The sequence below is a fragment of the Misgurnus anguillicaudatus genome, chromosome 18 (genome assembly GCF_027580225.2).
Source record: "Misgurnus anguillicaudatus chromosome 18, ASM2758022v2, whole genome shotgun sequence".
In the NCBI taxonomy this organism is placed as follows: Eukaryota; Metazoa; Chordata; class Actinopteri; order Cypriniformes; family Cobitidae; genus Misgurnus; species Misgurnus anguillicaudatus.
The window spans coordinates 35216353-35223600 of NC_073354.2; the positions used below are offsets into that span (position 1 = coordinate 35216353).

A 7248-nucleotide genomic window follows, 5' to 3' on the forward strand; every position below is an offset into this window, starting at 1 on the left:
CAGACCAAGTACTGAATGTGTGTGTGCTACACTGAAATGCAAATCTCTCTCTTAACTTTTGAACTTCACTTGAGATCTTTGTTAGGAGTTAGATTCCAACAAGGTAGAGTGCAGATTTTCTCTCTTTCCAATTTTAACGAATTTAAGTTAAAAGGAAAATATGAGTAAGAAGAGTCACAAGCAGTCTAACCGTGTGTCTCAATCAGCTCCCTTGTTCAGTAGTCAGGGCACTGATCAGGGAGTCGGCCATTTTAAGGGCTGTCTCAATCGCAAAATCCGTCAGTGCATTAGAACGTTCGTTCCCTAAAAATTCCCACAATGCAACGCAAAACCCAGTGAGCATCGATGGTCCCTATTTTCCCTTACCGGAAATCACTTGACCTTCCGACCAAAAATCAAATCACGTGATCCAACTCAATAAACTTTAAGAAATGTTATAACTTATATAAACACAAATCGCTACACAGTAAGGGACCACAATCTACTCAATATTTAAAATAATAATATTTATTTTAAATTGTAAAAAAAATTATACATTTAAAATGTAATTATATTCCTCCAATTTCATGCACGGATATGTAAGAGAATAATGACAGCGTTTTTCACAATGTACTGTTTAAAATTAAGTCCGAGATATGTTGGTTATGCCGGTTGTTGATGAGTAACAGCTGTGAGTGATCACAACGCGCTTAAGCAGCCACGTGACAGAAAAATAAGTGAACATTGTCCCAATGTCAAGGGAGCTAGGGTCCTTACCAGTGCCCGAACCTGTGTACACGATATACTGATTCACGACCTCGAATTGAGGGGACGAATTGAGACACAGGGTAAGTCCTGTGTTTGTTTTCGCTTTATGGCAAAGGGCGACACACACACTCACTGTTTTGTGTGTTTGGGGGAGGTCATGGCTTTACAGTCTGATGAGTGCGAGCATTGTGAATCATTCACAATGAAAATGCTTCGTGCTCGCCGTGATTTCTGACCGCACCTTCAAATTTAAGATATATTTCTTAGCGTGATTCCGAAGCGCACTCCGGTGTTTCTTTGGTTAATGTGGGGAATAATTATAATGATGATGTTGATGATATCTCTTTGGTTCTGCAGAGCTTGATAAACCAGCCTCCGAGCCTTCCTCGCACGATTAAAAGCCGATCGAGGAGCTTCTTGGGGTGGTAACACGCGCGGTGGCCAAGTTGCAGATTGACTGGCCTTGCGAGCCAGAGAACCCCAAACAAAGCAAACTAGCGGATAGGTTTCTATCTAGTGACAAAAGAGAGACATGAGCCTCTCCCCTTCTTTGAGGATCTCCATGGTGAATTAAATAAATCATGGGACAGACCATACTCATTGAGTGTTTTCATGCCCACGGCGTCAATTTATTCGACTATCGTGGGTGCGAAGACCCGCAGATATACCAAAATGCCACAGGTGGAAGAGACGCTCGCGAGTTATCTCTCGCCTGGCTCGACATCCTCAATAAAGAAGCCTACCTTGCCCATGAAGCCGTGTAAAATAACTTCAGCTCTCATGGGCAAAGCTTATCAGGCTGATCTGTTAAAGGATTTGAGTGCAGGCGAGACGATAGACAAAGAGACATTTGACGAGTTACGTAACGCTACAGATCTGTCTCTCCATGTCATTAACCCCCGGGGTCCAAAAACGCGGCGCCGCGTTTTGACGTGTTTTTTCCTTATCATGGCAGAATCAACTTAAAATACTCCATCATTAATAATCATACACTTACGTGTTTGACATCATTTGAAACGGTAAAGGGTATTCTTTAATATGTGTTCATTCACAATAACAACAGATCTTTGTGTTTTTGTCAAATAAAGAAAATAAACAGGGTGTGCATCCAGACATTTCTGTCTCCGCCAGCTGTCTCTCAAAACACGTTACAAAAATCAATTGAAACTCCGCGAATCCTCGTCACACAAGCATGATACACATATCAAAAGAAAGCCTGAAATGTCTACTTTTAAACAAGCTAAATATAATCGAAAACAAATAATGCCTGTTTATGTAATCTGCATTGAAGTAAAGAGAGTAGCGTTTTTCCTGGCTGACTTCATTATCTTTAACATGGTAATGAAGACACGAGGTGTTCAAACCATAAGCAAAGCGTAAAGTTTGATCAGATTTAAAGACTTTACCGCATGTTTGGGAGATAAACTTAACACACACGTGATGAATATCTTAATTTATGTCTGGACATTGAGGAAGAGAATCATTTATCTTTAACGTTAACGTAAAAGCCTCTCCACCTCCGCCGCCTCTGGGCTTGCAGAGGGCGACGGTTTCCAGCGTAATGTTAAAGCCCCCCTGTCTTCAATGTTAAAGGCCCCCCATGTTCCTGCTGTCATTCAGGGTGCAGGGTTTTTAGCATTCCCCCAAGAGGAAATGACAGAATTAATACCATTATCAGAGAGTCTGGCAGTGTGAAAACTTCTGCCAAGCGTTTCTGCTTGGGTAATAAGCACAGTACACATAGGATACAGAATCCAATTTATTCGTCGTCCTCCACACTTCAATGGCGTGATATTCACTTCTGTGAAACCAGAACGAATGCACATACTGTTGCAAGAAATACAAACTCTACTGATGAAAGGGGCCATAGAACATGTTCCCCTTCCAGAGAGGAGGTCAGGCTTTTACAGCAGATACTTCCTGGTTCTTACAGTCGGCCTAGTTTTATTACCACGCACATACACAAAATGTATGGAATCAGCACTGGCTCCATTGAGACTCCAGGGCATCCGCATTTTAAATTACATGGATGATTGGCTAATACTAGCAAAATCGCGAGAGGTGGCGCTCCAACACAAAAGCATTGTGTTAGCACATCTACTTTTTCTAGGGTTGAGACGCAACACCAAGAGCAGTGTACATCCCGTAGAACCTATATGTAGTAGGGGGATTAACTGTCCAGGCAGACATTATCGACTGGGGAATGGAAACCCCACCCAGACAAAGTGTCTCAGATATGGACCTGATTTTACAGAGGGGAAGTGGACCTCTTGGACATCTCAGATATTGCAATGTCTCCTTTACTTCTCTCTAAGTCCCCCAGCCCCATTGGGTCTGGACGCAATGGCGCACACATGGCCAGGCAAGCGCCTCTATGTGTTTCCTCCAGTGGCGCTGCTCCAGAGTTCGCCAGCAAGGCTCTTGCTCTTACTGATAGCACCACGTTGGCCGAACAGAGTATGGTTCTCAGAGATAATATCTCTCCTCAAAGGCTCGCATCCCAGGCTCGACCTGTGGAATATCCATGTTTGGCTTGTCGCCTGATGTTATTGACACTATTTTGAGCGCTAGGGCTCCTTCCACTAGAAAGAATTATGCCTTAAAATAGGGTGTCTTTGAAGCATGGTGCACGACACATAATGCAGATCCTGTTAGCTGCCAGATTGCTACAGTTCTGAGTTTTCTGCATCCTCTGCTCGCTCACTTTATTCGTGGGGAAAATAATTGAGGCCTCCAGCAAGAACTAAGATCCCATCGTGGGACCTAGCTATAGTTCTTGAGGGTCTGGTTCAGACCCCCTTTGAACCTCTAGAGTCAGCGTCTGATAGATTTCTGACACTAAGGGCCCTATTTTAACGATCTAAGCGCATTGTCTAAAGTGCACAACGCAACATCTAAATGGGCGTGTCCGAATCCACTTTTGCTAATTTAACGGCGGAAAAATGGTTTGTGCGCCGAGCGCATGGTCGAAAGGGGTTGGTCCTATTGTAATGGGAGTATTTTGGGTGTAATGTGCAGTAAACCAATGAGAGTCACAGCTCTCATCCCCTTTAAAAGCAAGTTGCGCTGGCGCTATGTCTAATCCCTATTTAGATGACGGACTTTATAAACTGAAAAACTAAGCGGAGGAAGGAGATCCCCATTTTAAGATTAATGTTAAATAATTGTGTTGTTTTTCACTTGTATTGAAATTGTTATTTTTTATTAAAACCCGTTTTCTTTAAGTCATGGAAGTAAAAAAGCAGGCTTGTAATTGCTTTAAAAGTATGGCTATCCAATATCATCAAAAAATAATTTACAAGTATGTAAGATAAGGTTTGTACTCTAAAAATACTTTATTTGTAACAAACAGGCGATAAAGAATTTACAATCGGCTCTGCTCACGTTTCAGCACTTTGGACAGCGTTTTTTTAGCAAAGAGTTTTTTTAAGCATTACTTAAAAATGTTTCTCATCTCACCATATCCGCAGGTACAGAGTCAATACAATAAATCTGTGAGGTAGCATTAAAAAACATTTAAAAACAGATGCATTTGTTTAAAGCAAAGCATTTATTACTTACCAGGCTACAGGTGAAGCAGCTCTTTGCGCCTTCTAACGTCTCATAATTAGTCCTCATTTATGTCCAAGAGACTCAATAATAATCTTTTACATTCAATCCTTTAATCTTTCATATTTAAAAGCATTTTTGTGCTGCTGCGCATTCATGTACTTTGTGATAAGCAAACCCGCGTTGTCCTCCCGTTTAGGCGCATATTACTAATGCGCTCTTTAAATAACATAAAACACATAGCGCCATTGACTTTAGACTTTAGACCAGGTTTTTGTTGGTCAATAGCGTAGTCTATTTTAGTTGCCTCAAAATAGCAACGCGCCAACAATGCGCCTGAACACACCTCGTTTTCAGACCAGAACGCCCATGGGCCCAAAAGGGGGTGCAAATGCATTTGCTATTTAACCCTCTGGGGTCCGACCATTTTGGGACACTGTCAGAGGTTCTGACATGCTCTTACATTTGGTCTTTTTTCAGTTGCTTTAAAACATAATAATGGCAAGTGTCTCATACCGCTGTGTTCAGCACAAACTGGGCTAAAATATTCTATGAGCTACATGTATGTACATGTTTGTATTTTGAGAGAAAAAGGTTTATGCGTGTTTTTTTAAAAAGCTAAAATTTTAAGTCACCGATATAAGTCCACAAAACCCATACTAAACATGTTTTAACAAGACTTTCCTAAACAGAATCTAGTAGTCTAGAGTTTTTTCTTTAAAATGATGTGAAAATAAACCTGCCTACTCATTCACATAAACCAGTATATTGATTTAGAAATTGTAAGACACTTTTTGTTTAGAGGGGCCGTATGCGAGAAGGATTGATTGACAGCTAGCAAACAAAGGCTCGCATAATGAGCTGCATAATGAGCTGCATAATGAGGGAGGAGGGAACTACAGTAAAGAATGTGAGGACAAATGAACATGTTTGTTTGAGGTTTATTAAGAAGTTAACAATATAATCAAAATAGAAATGAAGGTCAGTAGGACCCTATTCAAAAACTTAACTTGTATAAGAAACTGATAAACAACAGAGCTGTAAACTTCATGTGGCTCATGTTACCATACAACTTTATGTCCAAAGAGTGTGAATATGTTTTTCCACTTCATAGTTTACTGATGAGAGGGATGCAGACCTGTAAGAGAGTTATGAACAGCTGTTAGCATAAATCTTCCACAGAAATACCCTTACATACATAACTGATGGGTAAATGATAGCACTTGTAACGGTGGTCGCCTAAACTCAATATACTGTATAAAAAAAACTTGGCCTAGGCAGGTTTCGAACCCGGGTCTACCACATGGCGGCCTAACGCACTACCACTGCGCCACCATATGGTCACGTGATTGGTGTCTTTCACACACCTAGGTAGACTGGCCAAGGTAAATTTATAATTAGAAAAAAAGGCGAGTCTCCGTGTAAACAACGCGGAGCTCATAATAAAACGGTGTCGCGTGTAAAACGCAATGTATGGAATGCGTTGCATGTAAACAATATCATATTACAGCAGACCCCCCCCCAGTGCAGCATTACTCAAAGTTGCCATGAAGGATACGAAAGTGTCTACTGTACAGCATGTAACAATGAAATCCGCCATTACGTGATCACGCATACTCGTTTGTAAATAAGCATGTAAACATGGAATCTTACAGCACACACTTAAAAGACACAGCAGTGCAGCATTACTCAAAGTTGCCATGAAGGATACGAAAGTGAATAACTGTGTCTAACACTGTACAGCAAACAATGAAATCCGCCATTACGTGATCACGCGTAAGTTACTCGTTTGTAAACAATGCGAACGTTTTTCAATCCCAGGCGTGCAGTCTGTTGAGGTTGCTTATGTAGGCTGAACTGCACAAGCCATAACATATTACATGATAGCAAATATAAATGAAGACAAATGACTTACAGTTTCTTCAGGAATATATCCGCCTCCATTGCGCCTTCCATTGTTCTTCTTCTTAGGTAACGTTATAGATAAACGCTTCTCTTCCTCAATGTCCAGACATAAATGAAGATATTCCTCACGTGTGTGTATAAAGTTTATAATCCAAACATGTGCTAAAGTCTTTAAATCTTATCAAACATTGCTTTGCTGGTTTGAACAGCTCGTCCCTTCATTACCATGTCAACAGCGTGTGGGCGTGACCGCATTAGAGATAATGAGCTCAGCCAGGAAAAACGGTACTCTCTTTACTTCAATGCAGATTATATAAACAGGAAATATTTGTTTTTGATAATAATTAGCTTGTTTAAAAGTAGACATTTCAGGCTTTCTTTGGATATGTGTATTATGTTTGTGTGACGAGTATTCGCGGAGTTTCAACAAATTTTTGTAACGTGTTTTGAGAGACAGCTGGCGGAGACAGAAATGTCTGAATGAGCACCCTGTTTATTTTCTTTATTTGACAAAAACACAAATATCTGTTGTTATTGTGAATGTACACTAATTAAAGAGGACCCTTCAGAGTTTCAAATGATGTCAAACACGTAAGTGTTTGATTATTAATGATGGAGTATTTTAAGTTGATTCTGCTATGATAAGGAGAAAACACGTCAAAACGCGTCCCCGCGTTTTTGGACCCCTGGGGGTTAAACAATGCGGTGCTAAATGTGAAAATTAGGGTGGAAACTAGCGAAAGACACTTGCGTCGCGCATTGCGCTGCATTGCGCCGGGTGTAAGATAGAGCCCTAAAGATGGTTTTTCTAATGGCGATAACTTCTTTAAAAAGATTTGGGGATATGCAGGCTCTGGCGGTCTCGCCATCCTGTCTAGATTTTGCCCCAGGAATGGTAAAGGTGATTTTACATCCTTATCCCGATTACCTGCCTAAGGTTGCCTTTTCGACTGCACATCTGGTCATTCTTGAGACTTTCTGCACTCAACCATTCACCATGCCGGAGCAGGAGTTATACCACAGATTGTGTCCAGTCCGTGATCTTCA

At 41.0% G+C, this 7248-nt stretch overlaps 1 long non-coding RNA gene across 1 annotated transcript; it reads right to left on the bottom strand.

Moving 5' to 3' along the window:
- Positions 1-5221: 5221 nt before the first annotated feature.
- LOC141350353 (uncharacterized) lies at positions 5222-6591 on the bottom strand. Its single transcript, XR_012358463.1, has 2 exons — positions 6212-6591; positions 5222-5434 (listed from the first exon to the last, which is right to left on the bottom strand). It is a non-coding gene; the product is annotated as an uncharacterized lncRNA (long non-coding RNA).
- Between the last annotated feature and the right edge of the window lie 657 nt (positions 6592-7248).